The following is a 22,424-nucleotide window of genomic DNA, read 5'->3' as shown; positions in this document are numbered from 1 at the left end:
CCGCTGATGAATCTTGATGTTATACGGTGCCTCACTGAGCTCTTGAGCTAAGCAGCCATTGCTTAGGCTGCTCAACAGCGCCCCCTCCTGATCGGTTCACCCGTTCCTCTGCAGACAATGGACCTCAAACTGCAGCTCCTATTTGCATGGGCTCGGGAGCCGGTATAGAGGTGACAGGAACAGACAGAGAACCAGGTGGCAGAGCCCTCTTTTCTCCTCGATGCTCTGCCCTGTGAGCGTCTACTTGTAAAACCAAATCTAGGAGTTCTGGAAAGGTAGTAGGAACGACCGGTACCAAAGTGAGCATGTCCTTCAATGAATCACACAGACCCTTGTAAAACAAAGTAGCCTTCTTGTCATCAGGCCATCCTGTCTTGGCTGCCAATTGATTGAACCTGGCAAGATAAGCTAAGAGTGATGTATCACCCTTTTTCAGACTCAACAACTCTAACTCCAGGGGTCTGTGATTTGTACCAAGTATCAAAAACTTTACTCATTGCTTCTATCAATGCATCGTAATCGTACAGTAAATTACTGCCCTCCTCCAACAAGGGATTTGCCCAAGCCGCTGCAGTGCCACCCAAATGTGACAATAGGAACGTGCCTTGGTAGTGGAGTCAAGAAAAGAGCCCGGCCTACAAAAAAAATGCAGCTGACATTTATTGAGAAAGGTCCTAAAGGTTTTAGTATCCCTGTGGAATCTCTGTGGCGGGGCTAAGGGACTAAGGGAAATTGCGATGTCACACAGACCCTCTGGACATTATAAATATACGTACAGAAGGACAAATTGATTGGAATATGGATCCCACGGAACACCAGGCTGAAAGGAAGAAAAGATGTATTTGTTAATAATCAAATTGAACAATTGTGCAAAACAAAGAATATCCAAAACCCTTTCTAACCTGTATTGACTGAATGACGTGAGTCAAAATAGTGGAACAGAGAGCCAGGAAGTGTAGAATCTAAAGAAATAAAGAAAAGTAGCAGAAATGTAGTTTTATCTGAACACACTAAACTTAAGAGGGAGGAGTGGATGTTACCTGTGAATCCGAAGACCAAAATCACGAGAGAGGAAGGAACAGGTAAACCAATATGGAGGAATAGACTACGGTGACCCAAAAGCAGTATCAGTGCAAACAACAACCAAGAGTCTCCCTCGGAGCGCGTGTTCGCGTTTCCTCAGATGGAAAAGAAAAGCTGCTCCCTCAGTGCGCGCGTTCGCGTCCTCAGAGTAGTTCCAAGTTTCTCCCTCGGTGCGCGTGATCGCGTTTCCTCAGAATAGTTCAACAAGCAGAAAAAGTTGCTCCCACGGTGCGCGCGATTGCAGTTAATCTAATTTTGATGTGAGTCAAAATAGTGGAACAGAGAGCCAGGAAGTGTAGAATCTAAAGAAATAAAGAAAGGTATCAGAAATGTAGTTTTATCTGAACACAGTAAACTTATGAGGGAGGATTGGATGTTACCCGTGAATCCGAAGACCAAAATCACGAGAGAGGAAGGAACAGGTAAACCAACATGGAGGAATAGACTACGGTGACCCAAAAGCAGTATCAGCGCAAACAGCAACCAAGAGTCTCCCTCGGAGCGCGCGTTCGCGTTTCCTCAGATGGAAAAGAAAAGCTGCTCCCTCGGTGCGCACGTTCGCGTCCTCAGAGTAGTTCCAAGTTTCTCCCTCGGTGCACGTGATTGCGTTTCCTCAGAATAGTTCAACAAACAGAAAAAGTTGCTCCCACGGTGCACGCGATTGCAGTTAATTTAATTTTGACGTGAGTCAAAATAGTGGAACAGAGAGCCAGGAAGTGTAGAATCTAAATAAATAAAGAAAGGTATCAGAAATGTAGTTTTATCTGAACACACTAAACTTAAGAGGGAGGAGTGGATGTTACCCGTGAATCTGAACACCAAAATCACGAGAGAGGAAGGAACAGGTAAACCAATATGGAGGAATAGACTACGGTGACCCAAAAGCAGTATCAGCGCAAACAGCAACCAAGAGTCTCCCTCGGAGCGCGCGTTCGCGTTTCCTCAGATGTAAAAGAAAAGCTGCTCCTTCGGTGCACGCGTTCGCGTCCTAAGAGTAGTTCCAAGTTTCTCCCTCGGTGCGCGTGACCGCGTTTCCTCAGAATAGTTCAACAAACAAAAAAAGTTGCTCCCACGGTGCGCGCGATTGCAGTTAATCTAATTTCAAGGAACAAAGGTCCAGCTGCTATCACAGAGTTCCGGGAGAGCAGGAAACCAGAAGACAAAACAAGGTCTTGGAAAAAAACAAGCACCGGAGAACAGATAAGTCACAAGTTTAGGGAATAGGCAAGGCAGGTCGTGGGACGTTTCCGAGTTCAAAAACCAGTAAGACAGTAGTAACCAGGCAACAAATCCAACAATGGCAAAGCGTAGGCAAAATCCAAAGGCAAGGCAAAGTTCGGCAACAAAGATTCCAAGACAACAATAATGCGTAATGTGAAAAGTTCAGAAGCGCCGTTTCCCACTGGAACGGCATGTATAAAGGCGAGAGCACGTGACACGTCTGATCCGACCCAAGCCTAACGTACGCCACTGTTTCCATGGAAACCGCCATCTGTCCATCAACCTGTTGCTACGAAGGGATTTACTTAAAGGAACAGTATGCTTCCTAGAAGGATAGTGAAAACGGCCAAATCTCATTCTGTCAGCCGGTTTCCCTACACAAGAGGAAGCCAATTTCCTTTGGCCTGAACCATGAACCATGACAAAATACCCCTTTTTGGGAGTATCAATAGTGATTGATGGTGCCTGTACCAATTGATCGTCATACTTTAGTTGATAAAATAAAGAATTGAATAAAAGAATGGGTAAGCATTGACAGTTGAAACCGACCGTCATTATGGTGGACACCCCTCTTTTACATTTGTGTAGGACATTGCCAAGATATACAGCAAAAATAAGGAAGTATTCACAATGTGTTAAAGGCACGACTAATAAGACACTTATGTCGTGGCCTCAGGAGGGCTCACTGTCAAAAACCGTATTATGGCATATGAGGACATATTTGCATGCTACATATAAGGGGAAAAAGTTACAGAAAAGATTGGCCTTTTTGTAACTCTGGAAAATGTACCAGAGTGAGAAAGAAGATCCAGCCGAGAGGGAGTGGATGCTCAATCAGCATGAAGGGGAGGACAAAACGTCTTTGGCTCCCCTTTCCCTGCTTAAAGACAAGGGCAAAGACACAGAAGCGAATGGATTAAAAGCAGCTGTGGGGTATGTTAATCCAACATATACGCCCCCTGCTTATAATACTGAGGATAGTGCGGAAGAGAGCAAAAGGAGAGAATGCAAAGATATATTAGTATGCAATGAAAGTAAACAGCGTGATGAGAGAAAGGATAGGCAAGACAGACAAATGGCGATAGAGGAAGAAGCAAAGAACCAGAAGGAGTGAAAGATAAGACTAAAGGAATAACGATAGTACAGAATGAATGGACGGGAGGACAAATATTAATTAAATTGGACGATAAGGGCATTGATGGGGTTCGAGAAAGAGAGGAAAGAGAAGAGCGAGAAAAGAGAGAGAAAGAAGAAGAAAAAGCATACAAGGAAGAAAGGGATAAGGAATGTAAGCGAAGGGAAGAACAAAGAATGTATGAGGTGAGAAAAGAAAAGGAGAGACTAGAAGAAAAGGAAGAGGAAGAGATAGAAGCTCAAAGAATGAAAGTACGTAGGTTGAAAAGTAGGCGAGAGGAAGATGAATTAAGGGAGTTGAGGAGAAGAGAAGAAGAATAGAAGTAGGGGATTAAAAGATGACAAAACAGAATATTTATGTCATAGCAGCAAAGTGACGATTGACACACAAGGACAATCAGAGGAAGAGAGTGGTTCACAGCAGCCCTGCAGGGAGCTGCAAGGGATACCGAGATCAGCATGGGCTGATGGGCAGGATACAGAAGATATAGAGCAAAGGATAGGGAATTTGTATGGGCAAATAAGGGATAAAGGGCCCCATCATGAGTTGCGTGGTAGCCCTTAAATCGGCGGTAACGGAATTAGCGTGCACCAATATGGCTTCACTGGATCATAAATTACGCTATGCTGGCGCTATACCAGCAAGCCCTATTAAAGCCAGCCATATTGCAGCCGGTACAATTACAGCTGGCGTTAATAGCGCTGACAACATAAAGCGCAATTACAGACCTATCACAAGTCCATGTCCGGCGGTATTAGCACCGAAAACCGGCGCTAATCCAACAGAAATGTACCTCCAGCCTCCATCTGGAGGTAAATGAACACAGGTGCCAGAAATGAAGCCACGGGTGAATACAATGCACTCCAGAGGGCTACATAAGGCACGCCCCTATCCCAAACACTGTTTCCAACACCATGCTGCCATTATTCGCTGCAAGCTCGAACAGGCAGCTGTTCAGGCTGCGCCTGGACCTTGAGATGCAAGCCAACAACGCCAAGGCACAGGGAGTGTGGGGGAGGGAATGAGAAGGAGGAGGAGACTGGTCCAAGCAAGGCGAGCAGCCATCCCCAGGATCAGGCAGTCACCCTGGGCCCTCAGCGACATCCAGTTGGTTACTGAGTACCGTCTCAACAGGGAGACCATCACTGAGCTGCTGGCCACAATCCAGAAAGACATAGGCAACTGGATCAATATCCATACAGGTTTACCCCCACTGGTGAAGCTGGTGGCAGTCCTGCAGTTCCTGGGGACAGGCACCTTCTAGAACTCTGTGGCCATGATGCAAGGCATGGCACAGCCCACATTCTTTGCAGTCCTGGGCCAGGTGTTGAAATCCCTCCTGCGCCATGTCAACCAACATATTGCACTGCCCGCCACCTAGGCCCAGGTAAACAACATGAAGGCAAGGTTGTATGCCACTGCATAGCTGCCTAATGTCATAGCAGCCATTGGCTGCATCCATGTTGCATTGGTGGCGCCACAGGCCGATGAGGCCGTACACAGGAACTGGAAGCACTACCACTCCTTCAATGTGCAGGTCACTTGCAAGCCTGACCTCATCATCACCCATTGCTGTGCCCGCTATCCAGGTCCCAGCCACGACTCCATTGTCCTATGCAACAGCACACTTCCAGGATACACTGGCACTAATGTATGCCCCTGAAAAAGTTGGGAAAATGTTCCTGGTGTGTGCAATGCTAAACAACATTTGTCTGAGGAGGAATGTGCCACTACCCACTGACGAAGAAAGGCCACCCCCAGAGGAAGACGCAGAGGCAGAGCATGAGGCAGAAGCCAGAGCAGACACTCACAGGGATGACATGAGGGAAGGGAGACTGGCCCGGCAGGAACTAATAGACAATTGTTTCTAGAACAATACCCTGCCCCTGCCCCTGTCCACTACCAGCACTGTGAATAAACAGCACATCTACACAATAAGGAATGTCCACGCATTGATGTTGTTCAACAAATGTTTATGTAATATTTTGCACCAGATATCCCCCTACCCACCACCAACACCCCAGCACACAATCCCCCTCTACCCCCACCTACCACCAACACCCCAGCACACAATCTCCCCTAACCCCACCCAACACCAACAACCCAGCACGAAATCCCCCCTAACCCCTGCCCACCACCAACACCCCAGCACACAATTACCCCTCCCCCTACCCAGCACCAACACCCCAGCAAACAATCCCCCCTCCCCAGCCCAACATCAACACCCCAGCACACAATCCCCCTTCACCCCCCGCCCAACACCCCAGCGCACAATCCCCCCCGCACTCCCAAGTGTCCACAGCCACTCAGGCCAACAGTCGGCAAGCCAATCACTGTGACTGTGCCCTTGTTCCCCGACTCCCAGCGGCTGATGAACTGGCGTTCAGCTGGCACGGGGACAGGCGCCTAGGGTGCTTTCCTGGGACTCCTCGGTAGGTGTAGTTGACTGAGAAGGGATTGAGTTGGAGCTCATTGGAGCCGTTGGAGCTTTTTGTTCTGACGGATCCGCTCAGCAAGGGCTGAGACACCCTCCACCATCTTACGCACATTTTGACCAAACACTGCCAGTGCTACAGTACTTGCAGTAGTGACCCTGCGGGTCCTGGCATTGTCCGGCGCCATCCTTTGTGTCACACCCTGGATTGTGTCACTGATTTACTGCATATGCCCTGAGTGGGTGTGGCCGATGGCCTCCATCTCCCTTTGCCTCTGTTCCATTTCCCCCAGCCTCTGCATCACCATGCCCAATGTGGCCTTCAGCTGTGGTGGTGAGGGGGTACCTTGTTGCTCTGGCCTTGCAACAGGAGAGCCATTGGAGGGGGGTCTGTGTCTGGCTCAGGGGTGTGCATGCACTGGTGGTGTGGTGGGCTCTGTGGACTCTGACGGTGCTGTCGGCACCATGGTTGGGTCTCCGGTGTGGGGGAGAGTTGCTTGCAGATATTGCATCCTGGGGTTGCTGGCACTGCTGCATGGTCAGAGTCACTCAATGCTGCTGTCACCCTGTTCCTCAAATGTCACATTAGCTGGCGGTGTGTCCTCTGTTGCGTTGTCCACAGCAGCAAAGATGTTGTCTGATGCAATTGGCGGGCACCTGGTGGGCTGGACTCAGGGTGGTGTAGGCCTGCTCCTGCTGCGTTGGGGTGTGGTGTGTTGTGTCTTCTGCCTATTGGTGGTGTGTTTGCCCCTTAGCGAGGTGGTGGTGGCTATTTTGTGGGTCACCGCACTCCTAGACGGGCCAACCGCCTCTTCATCCTTCAACGCCTCTGGTGTTGCTGATGTACCTGTAGGGGACATAGGTGATGGCGTCAGGTCTCATTCCACCACGTATTTTGGCATGAATGGCATTGAATACATTGTGACGTGTGGGTCCCTGGCCTATTGGTCTAAGGGACAGGCCTGGTCCGGGACATTTGCGAGTGGATTGACAATGATGGGAACGGGTGAAGAAGAGGGGGGGCACATAGGGGGTTTGCATTTGGCCAGTGTGGGGATGGCAAGATGTTGTTGCTGGTCCAGCTGTCATTTGGTTTGCATGCTTCTGATCCCCATGCATCCACGTTGCCAATGCAGGTGGTATGGGGGTGGCGGGGTACATGGCACTGGCAGGTTCCTATGGGGCACTGTTGTGCTCCCGTGATGGGTGTGTGTTGCATGGCACTAGGATGGTCCCCTTGGCTGCCCTTGGCACTGCTCTGACATTACATGGCCACAGATGGATAAGGACAATTTAAGATGTAAATTGCAAAGTTTGACTTCTGGTGCGGCACACTGGATCTATGAGCTAGAGAGAATGACATCAGCAATGACGCTAGCTATTGGTGATGTACAAGGCTTGCTAGCAGCTATCATATGGGAGAGAGCTGACCACATTTGGAAGCAAGCAGGATACGCAGGAGTTACTGCGCAACACACAACACACGTTGGATCGCTGTTTAACAACTGTAGAGCAGATGTATGGCAAGTGCTGAGAGTGCGGTACCCTGATACATCAGACATGGGTGCGATTATGACTAGGAAGATGGGGAGGATGAAGACCTTGTTGCTTATATTCAAGATATTCAGGATAGATGGCGTCAAGAGATGCGTGAACCGTGGGACAAAACGGTAGCATTATTTTACCATATTCTATGCCAGGGGCTACCCGAGCCAGTGCAATGGCAATCAAAGAAACAGGTGGGAATGGAAGCAAAGTCATGCCCGGAAATACAATTGACAATTGTGCATCACTGCTGATTAATGAAAGCGAAGAACACAAAGAAGGTTGAGAATATAAAACAGGACGAAGCAAAGTTAGTTCAGAAGAAATTGTCAAAGATAGCTATAGAAGCAGCAGTATTGACGAGTAATGATGGAAATGCAGTCAGGTCAGCAGAATAATGCAGGATATCCCCAGATATCCCCCAGATCAGAGTGGGTATGGCTTTTGGTCAAGAGGAAGAGGTAATGGGTCTAGAGGAGTAAGACAAGGTAAATTTCAAAACCCTCAGGGAAGAAGAGGATTTAATTGCAGAGAGCCGCAATAATGTTGGAATTGCGGAAGAAAATAGGACATAGAACTGCAGAAGCAGAGGAGGCATGCAACAGAATTGGCAAGCTCCAATAGTGGGGAAGGGTTATGCCCCACAGTATAATACATAGCTGCAGAAATTTTATACCCAAGATCACACGCAGGCACAGGCATATGTGCTGCAACGTGAACAAATGCAACCAACGCTGCTGCAATTGCAAGTACCACAAGGGCAATGACAGCAAGCACAGCAGGTACACACACAGCAAGAACAGACACAGCAGACTATCATGCCACAATGGAATATGACCCCAGGAGCCCAACAATCAACCACACCCAAATTAGGGAGTGGGACTGTGGTAGGAGGAAATCCTTTCACAGGTACAGGGATGAATTTATACCCACAATAGAACAGCCCGCAGTGTGACCTGATGTGTTCAGTACCATCAGTGACACCAGACGCACAAGAGGAACCAAGGGTCAGGGTAATGATAGGAGGCAAGACATTTTCATTTCTCGTAGATACTGGTGCTACTCGTTCTTGTGTCCATAAGGGAAAATATCCAATGTCAGGTACTGCAATGAATGCTCAGGGATTCTCTGGGGCAATGAGTTTAGTTCCCTTTACAGATGAATTGCCAATCTGTATAGGAGAACACGATATGTCAATGCTATTAGTATATTCTAGGCAGACACCAGTTAACATATTAGGATGAGACTCAATGACAAAGTTAAATATGATGATATCCTTTACTGACAAAGGAATAGTGTGCTCTACCCCAGGAATAAACTACATGAATGTCAGAGAGTTTATAGTAGCTTTTACAGGCCAGAAAGCATTATGAGGAGTGCCTTTAGATCCAGAGGTATTCTTGTATGGACCAACAATTGTATTATCATGCTTGCCCAGACTAGTAGGTAAAATATTGAGGATACCTGATAACATTTTGTTCAGACCAGAGATTCCAATGGACAATGATGAAGGGCAGGTTATCCACTTAGAGTTAGAAGCAGCAGTGATCAGAAAAGAAAAAGTAATGCTTCATGGGACAGCTGATGAAGGAAGAGGATAGGGAACAGTGATAGCCCTTAGTGAAGGATATAATTTGATAGACGAGGAACTGTTTAGAAATGACTATTCTGACGATAAATTAGTGTTTTTTTTTATAAGTCTCAGGTTTTGGATTAAAGTAGAGAATATAGAAATACTGCAGAGAATAGTGATGGAAAAAAGAAAACTGTTATTCTTTCAAGAAGATTTAGAGAAGGTGTCAAAGATTTTATGGCGCACAAGCCCATATGATGTGGGTTTATCAAAAGGGATGATACTAACAAAACGTAGCATACTCACAAACCTTAGCCGTGTATAGACCAGAAGATCATTGGAACTCTATTCTACTAGGTAAAGAAAAGACAGTTATTTTTGCAGTACTTTAATTTTGGCTAGAATTGTCGACTCTCATTCGAGAATAACTGCAAAAAACCATGCAATATGCTTTGTAATTAAATGGTTAACTGATGCAGCCAATAACTTTCATTATCATGTTGAGAGATCCTGTTTTATCTGTATTTTTACTAGTTAAGATGGTAAGAATGAAAACAGTTTGTAACAAACCAATTTCAAAATAAATAAATAAAAGGGATAGGCGCAGTGAAAATTAAACCAAAACCAGGAGCCCTTTTGCCGCGAGCAAAGCAATATCCAATGTCTAGAGAGGCGGATAAAGGTATATTAGAGACCATTTCCTCTTTAATGTAACAAGGCATATTAGTGCCATCAAATTCATCATGTCACAAGGCCGTGTACCCTGTAAAAAAATCAAAAGGGGGTCGCAGAGATGTATCCAGGACTTGCGCCCCCTAAACAATACAATTGAAGCTGAGTATCCCTTAGTTACAAATCCTGCGACAATATTGTGTAATATCCCATCTAAGGCTAAATATTTCGCTGTTATAGATTTAAAAAATGCATTCTTTTCGATTGCCTTTCATGAAGACTCACAAGATTTGACTTCCTTTTCATATAGAAATACCCGCCTGAAACATACTTGTTTGCCCCATGGGTACTGTGAGTCCCCCTCAGTCTTTAACAGAGTCCTTCAGATGGACTTGGGTAAGGTCCAACTCGAGAGTACAATAATTCAGTACGTGGATGACATTTTGGTGTGCAGTGAGACAGAAGAAAGATGTAGAGAAGATTCAGTTAAACTTATGACCATACTCTCAGAGAAGGGATACAAAGTAGATAAAGAAAAGCTACAATACTGTCTGGAAGAGGTCCTGTATATAAGACACCTAATCTCTTATGATGGGAGAAAAGTGACGCATGAAAGAGCAGAAGCAATCATGAGAACTGTAGCCCCAAAACAGGGAGGGAAATGCAGCAGTTCCTAGGCTTATGTAATTATTGCAGGACCTGGATTTTCGATTATATTTCATATATTCGATCACTTTTAAAAGGACTTAAAGAAGCACAGATAGACAAATATCCAATAACATGGACATATGCAATAACTGAAGGATTTGAAGAATTAAAAAAGGCAATCAGTACAGCTCCTGTGATAGGGATCCCAAATTATAATGAATAATTCTATTTATTTTCCCATTCAAATGGGGATGTTATGACTCACAAAGAAGACAACATTAGGACATGGACACAAATCATTGGCTTATTATAGTGAGATTATAGATCCAGTTATGAAGGGACATTATCCCTGTGAGCAATATTTAGCTGCTGCAGCATTCACAATTGAAATGCCTTAAAATATTACAATGGGATGTCCAATAACAATATTTGTATAGCATGCATTATTTGCAATTTTAGAGAAACCCGAGAATACATTGACCACACATCTGAGTATGAGGTAATTCATTTCAACGCTGCGATAAAAATGGTTATATGTAAGACAGTAAATCCAGCAATGTTTAAAGCGGAACTAATAGAAGAAGATGACTATGTGCATGATTGTACAACATATACTGAGAATTATTATGATATTCCCCAAGCTAGAGTAAATGACCTGGGGAGGGGAGAAATAGTTTTTATTCATGGTTCATCAAGAATTGACCAATTCACTGGGGAAAGGCATACTGGTAAGCAGTAGTGAAGCTGAACCGAGAGGGTGAATTTGAGGTAGTGACGAGTATGAGACTGTCCTCAAATTATTCAACACAGGCTGCAAATATTTGAGGAAGAGACTGTGTACTCTGACTCCGCCTATGTGACGTCAACAGTACACACAGGCTTGTCACGCTGGAAAAGGAGGGGCTTCGTCCATGCAGACGGCACTCCAGTGCAACATGCAACCCTACTAGAAAGGCTTATAGAAGCATTAAGTCTTCCATTAACTCAAGCAGTCATAAAATGTGCAGCACATTTTAAAAGAACAGATTTACTGCCTGATTCATGGAATTATTTGCGTGGAAAATGCAGATTTGCTTGCCTTTCTGCCCGAAAATCCCCATAATTCAAATAATAATTCCATGAATCAGGCTGTAAATTTCCTGCAGAAATGAAGCCGCAGACTTAGAGGCCAAAAAACCAGACTATTATCTGCCCTTTTCTTCTATTTTTGAAGACGAAGATGTTAAACAAATGACAGGATGATGCATGTTGGTAAATGAGGGTTTTAATATGCTGTCTATTGTTCAATTAATTCAGATACTGGGTCGAGCACCACAAGAAGAACAAAATCTATGATGAGAGCGGGGGTGTTCCTTATTTCCCACTGAGGCGATTTGGAGACAGGATAGCACTGGAAAGACAGTTATACCTCTAGCATTATTGAGAGTAGTGCTGGAGCAGCTTCACTATCCAGCACATACGACTCGAGAGAGTCTTGTTAATACAATTGCAGAAGAGTGGTGTTCGCTCAATCTGTTAGAAAAAGTGGCACAGTTCATTGTAAATTGCATCGTGTGCCAGAAATGTACGGCAGTGCACACTTTGTGAACAGTGTAAGGAGCATTTCCCAGACCCAATGGCCCACTGGCCCATTTCAGCATCTGCATATAGATTATGTGGATATGTTACAGACATGCAATGGCTATAGGTATATGCTGGTTGTAGTATACCCTTTTTCTAGATGGATCGAAGCCGGTCCATTGAACACACCCTGATGCCTCATGTGCTGCTAAATCCCTTGTGTGCGAGGTTTCCCCAGGTGGGGAGTGTGCAAGGTCTTGCGATCTGAGAATGGACCACATTTTGTAAATGAAGTGTTTGAGATCCGGGATTCAAGGCAGGATAAGGAGGAAGGGAAGATAGAGGGGGGAAGCGATGGTCTGGGAACCAGGAATCAAAGAGTTCAGCGACGGCGAACTACGGAGCACACGTCTAGCCACTGCAAGCGGTAGCGTTGAGACGCGTGGGGCTGCAGGGGCGTGGCCTCTTTATAGAACGTGCTACATCTGACGTGGAGGCTGTTGGAGAGTGTTCGATGTTAGACGGCCATGTAGGAAGTACTACGGAGTGCAAGCCCTGTTGTGTCAAGGACCAGGAAGTCCACAAAGGACGCGTCCTACAGATCATGACAGCATGCCTCCTCTGGAAACCTGTCCCACCAGGTTTGCCCAGGTGTATGAGATGATACCTTCTGAGTAATCTGGGGGTATTTAGATTTGAGAATGGTTCACAAGTGCGTTCACTAGGAGGATATCCTTTCCACTCAACCAGGTATTGAAGTTGACCCCGGTGGTACCTGGAGTCGCATATTTTGGATACTTCATATTCCAGTTGGTCATCCACAACCACGGGGTTGGGTCTGAGGGACTTCCGGGAGGACTGGATTTATGGTTTTATTAAAGAGGTGTGAAAAACTGGATGAATCTTCTTCCAGGAGTCTGGTAGTTTGAGTCGAAAAGCCACTGGCTTTATGATTTCTTTTATGGAAAAAGGGCCATAATACTGGGGAGCCAGCTTATTCGGTCGTAGATGTCGGGGCAGTAGTCTCGGGGACAGCCAGACCTTATCTCCTACTGCATAAGGGGTCCTGGTCTTCTTTTGGAGTCCACATACTGCTTGGTACAGTTTCGGGCTCTTTCTTGGTGCTCTTTGGCTTACTTCTGTACATTGATGAGGGTCTCGATCCAAGAATCAACTGTAGGAACAGGTGTAGGGTGTGGGAGAGCGGAAGGTAGCACTGAAGGATGAAATCCTTGATTACAGAAAAAGGGCTGATCCTGAGCGCCGAATGATCCGAATTGTTGTAGGCGAACTCAGCCACAGGTATTAAGAGTGACCAGTCGTCTTGGACTTTGGTAGTGAAGCAACTGAGATATTGTTCTAGGGTCTGATTCACACGTTCAGTAGCCCCATTAGTCTGTGGGTGATATCCTGAAGAGAGGGCGCATTGAATTTCTAGTGTTCGACAAAGGTGTTTCCAAAACTGAGAAATATATTGAGGACCTTTGTCTGATATGATCTTGGAAGGAAGTCCATGAAGTCAAAATATGTTTTCCAGGAAAATTCCAGCCAGTTCTGAGTAGGATGGAAGTTTATATAAGGGTGTAAAGTTTGCCATATGAGTGAACAAATGAATGGTGGCCATGATCGTCGTGTATCCCCTGAAAGGTGGCAATTCCACAATGAAGTCCGTAGCTATAATTTCCCAGGACCTTGTTGGTAGCGTGGGCTGTAGTAAGAGACCCGCCGGTCTCTGGTTGTCATGTTTGTTTTGACTACAGACTGCACAGGCTTGTATGTACCGATGTACATCAGTCTTCATTCTAGGCCACCAAAATTGTCTTTGTATCAGACGGAGGGTGTTGGTGACTCCACGATGCCCGGAGTGAAGGGTATCGTGGCAGAGGTTTATGATCTTTTGCTGCAAGTTCTGCGTAGGAACGACTAGACCATTGTCCTTGAATAGATATCTGTCCTTAGTTTTCAGGTTCCATAGATTCCTTCCTGAAAATTCCTTCCAAAGCTCAGAAGGCTGACTTTGTATTCAAATGTCTTCTAGGAGACTGGTTGCTTGTGCCACGAAAATCATATGGGGAAACATCTTAGGGAATGACCGATCTTCAAGAGGTTCGGAGTCAGGACGTCGAGATAAGGCGTCAGCAATTATGTTCTGTGTCCCAGGCACATGATGGATCTGGAACTGGTACTGGGCGAAAAAGAAGGCCCAACGGGCTTGACTGCTATTTCTACATTCCAGAGCCTGTAATACTTGAAGATTTCGATGGTCTGTGCGGACCTGGACAGGATGTTTCGCTCCTAGAAGTAGATGACGCCACTCTCTGAAGGCTTGACGGATGGCTAAGAGTTCCTTTTCCAAAACGGTATAATGGGTCTCGCTGGGAGTTGGAGTCCGTGAAAGATAAGCAATAGGATGTTCCAGATTGTCCGCGAATTCTTGTTTTAGGACTGCTCCAAAGGCATAATTAGAAGCGTCCGTTTCCACTAGAAAAGGATGATTTATGTCAGGTTGAGCCAGGATGGGAGCTTGTGTGAATTCTGTCTTTAGCCATTGGAATGCTTCATCTTGGGCTGTTGTTCAAAGAAAGGGAGTATCTTTTTTCAACAATGCAATAATTGGTTGAACTATCTCCGAAAAGGAAGGTATGAATTTCCGGTAAAAGTTAGGAAGCCCCAGGAAGGATTGGATTTGTTTTACGGTAGTCGGAATGGGCCAGGATAGTATGGCCTTTACCTTTGCGTGGTCCATCCCGATTCCCTCTGGGCTAGGGAAAAATCCTAGATAGTGAACAGAGGAGACATGGAAGAGGCACTTCTCGGGTTTAGACAGGAGTTTGTGTTCTCGTAGCCGCTGTAACACTGCCTTAACATGCTTCTCATGCTTAAGATGGTCTTTAGAGAATATTAAGAAATCGTCCAGGTATACTATGACGAAGAGGAACATCATGTCAGAAAACACCCGATCCATGAAGCGTTGGAAGACCGCTGGGGCATTTGCAAGTCCAAAGGGCATGACCAAGTACTCAAAGTGACCAAAGGGTGTTCTAAAGGAGGCTTTCCATTTGTCTCCTTCCCTAATACGGATCAGATGGTAGGCTCCTCTGAGATCCAATTTCGTGAAGATTACGGCTCCTCTTACTGCTTCCAGGATATCTGAGATCAAGGGCAATGGATAACGATCCTTCAGGGTGCATTGATTTAGACCACGATAATCAAGACAAGGTATGAGCTCATTAGTATCCTTTTTAGGAACAAAAAACAGTGAGGTTCCAGCTGGAGATTTGGATGGTCGTATGGTGCCATTTTCAAGGTTGGTATCTAAGTATTCATGGAGGGCCTTTTTCTCAGGTTTGGATAAGATGAACATCCTTCCAAAGGGAATCACAGCTGAAGGTTCAGTATCAATAGCACAGTCTTCAGGTCTATGAGGAGGTAGGGCCTGAACTATGGCAGAAGAGAACACATCGTCGTATTCCTGATAGGCCCTAGGAACCTGGATGATATTTCAGACTGTGAGTGGGCCTTACTGGTCTGCCGATGTACCTTCCGAAGGTGTCAGCGCAGAATCCAGGAGTAGGCAATGAGACATGCAATTTTTTCGGAACCCAGGAACAAGGAACCTGCTGCCCAGTTGATGTATGGGTTGTGTCTTTGTAGCCAGGGCATACCCAACACCATTGGTTAATGGGCAGACTTTATGATGCCAAATTTAATCTCCTCTCGATGGTGGTTTATTGAGAGCTCTATTTCCTTGGTTTGAAGGGTTATGGGTTCTGAAGAAAGGGGTCTTCCCTCAATTGCTTCTACAGGTTGCATGATGTCTCGGGTTTCATATGGAATGTGGTGATTAAAGACCCAATCTTTATCTATGAATATCCCCATGGCTCCACAATCCACCAATGCCAAAATGGGGTAGGTTTCATTCTTGGATGGCGATAGAAAGGCCTGTAAAATCACTAGATTGTTTTGTCCAGGAGAGTTCAAGGATGGAATAGATGTGGAGCAAACATCTCTCTCCCGAAGCCGTGCTCCATCTAGGATCGGGAGCTGGCATTTCCCGAACGCCGTGGAGGGGCTAAAGGACACTCTCGCACTAGATGTTTATCTGAGGCACAATACATACACAACCCTGTGTGGATCCTTTGCATCCTTTCTTGCAGAGATATGGGTCCACGGAAAGCCCCTAGTTGCATGGGTTCTGGTTCATTAACAGGGTCAGGAGTAGGATCAGATTTCGAGTAGGTCTCTACAGGAATTTTCTGGAAGGGCATCTTGGTTTTCTTCTTCTTTGCCTTCCTTTCCTGGATACGAAAGTCTATTTGCAGAGCGAGATCCATAAGGGCCTGGAATAAACCTGGGCGAGCCACTCTGGCTAGTTCATCTTTGATGTCTTCATTTAGCCCTCTTCGAAAAAGAGTAAAGCAGGCTTCTGAGGACCAATCCGCTTCTTTAGCCAATTGTTTAAAGCGTGTTACATACGTAAGCATGTCCTGGGAGCCTTGTTGGAAATCAAGTAGACGTTCCTGGGCACTATAGACTTGTTCTGGGCGGTCAAACATGGTCTTAAGAGCCTGTATGAATCTGTCGTAGTCATCCAGGAGGGCATCTCCGGAATTGACTAAAGGTGTGGCCCAGGTTAATGCATTCCCGGAAAGGTGCGAAATTATAAAGCCCACCTTAGTCCTGGGGGTAGAAAAGTAGTAGGGCTTAAAGGTAAAGTGGACTAAACAGGAGTCAAGGAATCCATGAAGGGTTTTTGCAGACCCATCGTATTTATCAACTATGCCGCCCAATAATACGCTTTCCTCAGAAGCGGAATCACGGGACAAGACTAATTGTTTTAATGCAGCATTCTCCGCTTTCAGATTCTGTACTTCAGTTGTTAATTCTTGCATGCCGTGCATGAGATCTTGAATGGCCGCCTCCATGTCCGTACTGACTTCAGTTAGTTGGCGTCTCAATCTGTCACAGGTTTCCCCCTTTTTCACCTGGCTTCGATGTTTGCTGGAATTCTTGGAAGTAGTCTTCTTGCGTACGGTTCGGGTTTTGTACAACCCTGTGCGAGCGTCTTCGGGTTCCAACATGCGCTCAGCGTTCTACGTCCAGGGACACTTGGAATCTCCGGGAAGTCCAGGAAACGAAGGAGGTGTACTCGGAGGCAGGTACACGAGATCTGGGATTCAAGGCAGGATAAGGAGGAAGGGAAGATAGAGGGGGGAAGCGAGGGTCCGGAAACCAGGAATCAAAGAGTTCAGCGACGGCGAACTACGGAGCACACCTCTAGCCACTGCAAGTGGTAGCGTTGAGACGCGCGGGGCGTGGCCTCTTTATAGAACGTGCTACGTCTGACGTGGAGGCTGGTGGAGAGCGTTCTATGTTAGATGGCCATGTTGGAAGTACTATGGGGTGCAAGCCCCGTTGTGTCAAGGACCAGGAAGTCCAAAAGGGACGCGTCCTACGGATCATGACAAAGTTAGCCGCACCACTGTGAAGTTAAAAGGACAAAGAGCGTGGCTACATCTACATGACATGAAGCCCTATAAAGGTGAAACACTGACACCTCCTGCAGCTACCCACAGTGAAGCAAGTGAAGCAGTTCCGCGCATGCAGACTCCTATGATGGCCAAAAATAAGGATGAAGAAATTGACGAGCACATCAGTCTTTTAGATTAGGGATTGACAATTTCCAAAAAAGGTAAGAAGGAGAAAATAGACTTGCAGACATCTTGGAATTTTTGTAGAAAGGTTCAAGAGACAATGTGAGAAGAATCTGGAGTTTAAAAAGAAGAAAGACTATAATTTACTTTGTATGATACCCCTCACAATAACAATACACACACTCTTGTATGCTATTTTTTCCTACATTTTGCAGGCCCATCCAGCTTTAATCCGAAGAGGAGTAAGCATTGTTACGTTTCTCGGAGACCCCAAGAATCACTGCATAACTGCATCATTTGGAGAGTGATACTTGTGATCCTGCTGCAATTTCTGACATAAAAATGATTTTAAATAAGATAACAAAATTATACATTAAAAGTGATATAAAATGGGGAGGTTTCAGAATTTCCGAAATTCGTTGCTGTCTAGAAGATCGATGAGTTTTGATGGTATTGATAATGATATCATTTGGTATTATGACTTGTGTTTCCCTCCTTATCATCATGGCATTTCAATGTGTTATAAAAGGTGATGTGGATATGGAGGGTGTCAATGAACCATCGATTGTTATCCCCACTAGAGGTACAGAGAGTCTGTTTTACAATATAACTAGAGGTTTATTTTGATTTAAAGGGGATGTTGAGGAGAACCATGAAGATATAAATACATATCTTGAAAATTGAGCCCATTTAAAGAATAATGTATGGTACAACACATGAAACAGGTGGCAGAAAGAACATCAGATGAAAGTTGTTATGTTTGCTCCCTAATACCATATGCCATGAATGTGGCAAGAACATTTATTGCAAGAGAGATGTCACATGATGTGAAATGCCTCAGCCATCTTGCAGCGTGCACCACCAGAGGACAATTTGAAGGAAAATGGGTTATGTTACGATGGCGATCAAAAGTGATGTTTCCATATGAAGATACTTATGTGAAAACAAGAAGGATGGAAAATTGATTAGTGTGGACAACCACAAAATGTATGTATCCATCCCAGATTTTAGAATGAATGAAGGTTGTTCAGAAGAAGAAGGAGAATTGTTCTGATACAGCTGAAAAACCAGGAGAGCAAAAATGCAGAGATAGACCTCAGCTAATGATATATGAACGTGCGTTTACCAGCATTTGGTGGGGAGAATGATTATTGGGATGCCCTGCACCTTTATTGGAGGATGAAACAGCAAACATTGTGGAGATAGTAAGTGAAAACTGCCTAGGATCATGGGCTAAGTACTCAAAGTTGCTTACATGGGTTGACAACGAAGCAGGACCAGTATCCATAATAACACTCAGAAATGCAAAAGCATGTATCAGGAATAATGGCTTGATTATGGTGGGGAAAAATAAAGGATGTGGGCAGATCATTGAAGTGCCAGGAATGTAGGGAGGAACTGCAGTATTAATGGATCAATATTGGGCCTGTGGATCCTCAGCTTACGTGCGGCTTGCTAAGGATTGAGGAGGAGTATGTTCTATAGTGACAATACATCTTCCAGAATTGGTGATTCCTCAAAGCGACCTCCACATTAATGAGTTTCCAAAGATGGATGACCACCAGAGGAAAAGGAGCTGGTTTGAACGCCGCCGGCTGAAGAGAGAGAATAATTTTTCAGCAAGACGGCAATGATAATGACATCTATATTTCTACTAGGACTTCAAGCTGCATAAAATGCCAAGTGTTTACAAATCACTAGATTGGAGCTGCTACAGATGATTAATGCAACAATAAAAGTATTTAATGCTATCAGAGAAGAATTGAGAGCCATCAGGCTGATGACTCTCCAGAACAGGTATGTCTTGGACCTGCTTACATCAATGGAAGGAGGCGTTTGCACCAAGATCGGGCCTTCTTGCTGTTCATTTATACCTTCGCATGATGGAGAAACTGGAACCCTGACAGAGGAAATAACTATGCTGATGACTCTTGTAGGGAAGGCATGGTATCACAAGTATGACACTGACACAATGGATACAATTTGTAAAATCTTTATTGAAAATGTTGGGGTCAGAGTAACTCCTATTTTGCCCTGTAACTAAGATCGGAGTAGTCACGACCATCAAATTATAAACACAACAGTCCTAGTGGAGTCTGTATTTGTATTTTATTTAGTTTTATATAGTGCTTTACGCCAAAGCGCTGAACATAGGAGTAAAAATGGTACAAAGAATGCTTAAAACAAAAAGTAGTACAACAATTGCAAGTACCTTCGTTAATCAGATAGCAGAAGATGGGATCTTAGAGCGACCCGAAAAGATGAATAAACAGAGATAGAACGAAGAGACAGTGGGAGCAAATTCCAATTTAGAGGTGCTAAGAGAGAAAAAGAACAGAAACGAGATTGAGCACAAGGAGGACGTGGAACTATAAGAAGGTGATGGTATGCTGAACGAAGTGAATGAGAATGAAGATAAAAAGAAACAAGCAAAGAGGGATAAGGAGGAGCAAGGCCATGAAGAACATTATAAAACTAGACATAAAAAGTTAAATTTTAGATGGTGATGAAAAAAAAGCCGTCCATGTTTAGCAAGAGGAACAGAAATAGAGTCACGAGGAGCAAGCATACAAAGAGTATGGATAGAAGCATTGAAAACTGATTTTAATGGAGCTAAGTGAGAAATAGAAAGTCCAAAGAGTGCAGAAGAACAATAAAAAAGGCGTGAAAAGGTTAGGGCAGCCACCAATAACTTTGCGTCATTAAATGTCACAAAAGAACAAGCTTTACGAATGGTATATAAATGGAATTGACAGGAACAAGCAGATAACGAGATATGATAGACGAAAGAGAGATATGAGTCAAAGAAAAGACCTCGGTTCCAAGCCACTGATGAAATGGATAACTGAGCTGGAGGAAAAGATATAAAGGAAGGTGAAACAGAAGATGAAATATTAAAGGCAGGAAAGAAAATGACCTCCGTTTTTGCAGCATTAAGAACTAAAAAGTGATCAGACATCCATGATTGGATAGTCAGCAGACAGGCGCTAAATTTAAGATGAACATCGTCTGCAAAGTGAGGAAATGAGAAAAAGAGATGTGTATCATCAGCGTAAAAGTGATGTGAAATCCCAAAAGAAGAAATAACCTCTGCTATTGAGGAGGCATAGGGAGAGAAAATAAAAGGGCCAAGAACTGATCATAGAGGAACACCGCAAGTGAGTTAGTGTGTTTCAGAAGAAACTCCCGGCCAGGAAACCGAAAAGGTTCTCATGCATAGATAAAATTCAAACCAAGCTAGAGTAGAGCCAGAGAAACCAAAGGAGGAAAGAGCAGACAATAGAAGGGAGTGATCAACAGTATCGAAAGCAGCAGAAAGATCCAAAAGTATAAGAAGAGAAGACTGTTTAGTGTGACGTGCACAATGCAAGGAGTCAAGGACAGACAGAAAAGCTGTCTCAGTAGAGTATACTACACGAAACTCAGATTGAAAACAGGGGACAATGGAATCACAACAAATGAAAGTAGAAACGTGAGTGTAAAAAGCGCATTTTAGAATTTTAGAGAGATAAGGCAAGAGAGATATAGGACAAAAGTTAGAAGCAAAAGATACATTAGCAGAAGGCTTTTTCAATCTTGGAATAACAGTAACATGCTTGAATAATAACGGAAAAAACAGAAGAGGAAATAGAAGAATTAAATAAGATAGTAAGATACGAAACAAGTAAAGGATATATTTTTGATATGAGCGCAGATGGTATAGGATCTGAAGGAGAAGAAATAGGATGAGCATGAGCAAGAAGAGATAGAGTGTCATCATTAGAAATAGGAGTAAAGCCAGAGAATATTTCTTTAGGAGGTACCAAAGGTGGGACAGAAGGCAAAGAACAGGCCTGACTACGAGAGGATTCTATAGCTGAGCAAAAAGAAGAAACTTTAGAAGTAAAATAGAGGGCAAGATCTGTGACAGTTAGAGTAGAATTAGTTGAAGGATCAGGAATAGGTGATGAAAGTAAACAAGACAAAGTTTTAAAGGGCCGTCTAGGATGAGAAGAGCGTGATTGAAGTAAATCAGAGAAATAATAGTGTTTAGCCAAGAACAGACAATTATCATAAAGAGCATGATAAGATACATAAGAGGAGTAATTCCCAGTTGTTTTCAGTTTTAGCCAGTTTCTTTCTAGGTGTCGAAGGACGCGTTGCATTGAGCGAAGATGGGAGGAAAGCCATGGCTGGGGAGGTTTAGGAGATGGGTGAAATCGAGAGGATGGATTAAGTGAATCAAGAGTTGCAGAAAGGGAGGAAGAAAGAGCAGTAGCAGCATCATCAGCCTTTAAATTGGAGAACAATGATTGAGACACCAGCCTAGAGGTGCTAGTCAAAACAAAAAGTGTTGCGTTAAACTTACGTAAATCATGACATGCATAAGAGGGAAAAGTTGCAGAACTAAGAATACTAGACGGTAGAGTAGGAAAAATTGAAAATAAAAGGAAGTGATGGTCAGATAGATAGACCAGAATAGAAGACACAGGAGATGTAGAGATATAAGAGATAAATATAAGATCTAAGCTGGAACCAGAAATACGCGACGGTGGAGAACAGAGAGGCTTAAGATAGTGAGAATCAAGAATAGAGAGAAATGGAAAAGTAAAATGAGTAGAAGAGATGAAGATTAAAATCACAAAGGACTATAAGAGGAAAAGTAGTGGGAAGTAGAAAAGACAAAAATGCATCAGTGTCTTCACAAATTGAGGTCACAGGACCTGGTGGACGATAAATCAATAATAATGAAATTGAGGAGACAGGAAAAGCAGAGAAAACAAAATATGACAATTCAAATGTAGAAAAGGAAGGAAGAGTAAGATTATGAGGAATAAGAGAAAAAGATGAGTGATATATGATTCTAATGCCACCTCCCTGAGAAGAAATACGGGGGGGGGGTGGCAAAAAGATGTAACA

At 44.3% G+C, this 22,424-nt stretch overlaps 1 long non-coding RNA gene across 1 annotated transcript in view; it reads right to left on the bottom strand.

The window, feature by feature from the left end:
• Positions 1-5,757: 5,757 nt before the first annotated feature.
• LOC138581849 (uncharacterized) overlaps positions 5,758-22,424 on the bottom strand; it is a 92,900-nt gene continuing 76,233 nt past the window's right edge. Inside the window, exon 3 of the long non-coding RNA XR_011304822.1 lies at positions 5,758-6,720. This is a non-coding gene — a long non-coding RNA (uncharacterized lncRNA). The remainder of the gene's footprint in view (positions 6,721-22,424) is intronic.

This window comes from Ambystoma mexicanum, chromosome 3q (assembly GCF_040938575.1).
Source record: "Ambystoma mexicanum isolate Mex_15411 chromosome 3q, UKY_AmexF1_1, whole genome shotgun sequence".
Lineage (NCBI taxonomy): Eukaryota > Metazoa > Chordata > Amphibia > Caudata > Ambystomatidae > Ambystoma > Ambystoma mexicanum.
Note: the sequence above shows the minus strand (reverse complement) of the source record. Positions and strands in the feature narration are given on the sequence as shown.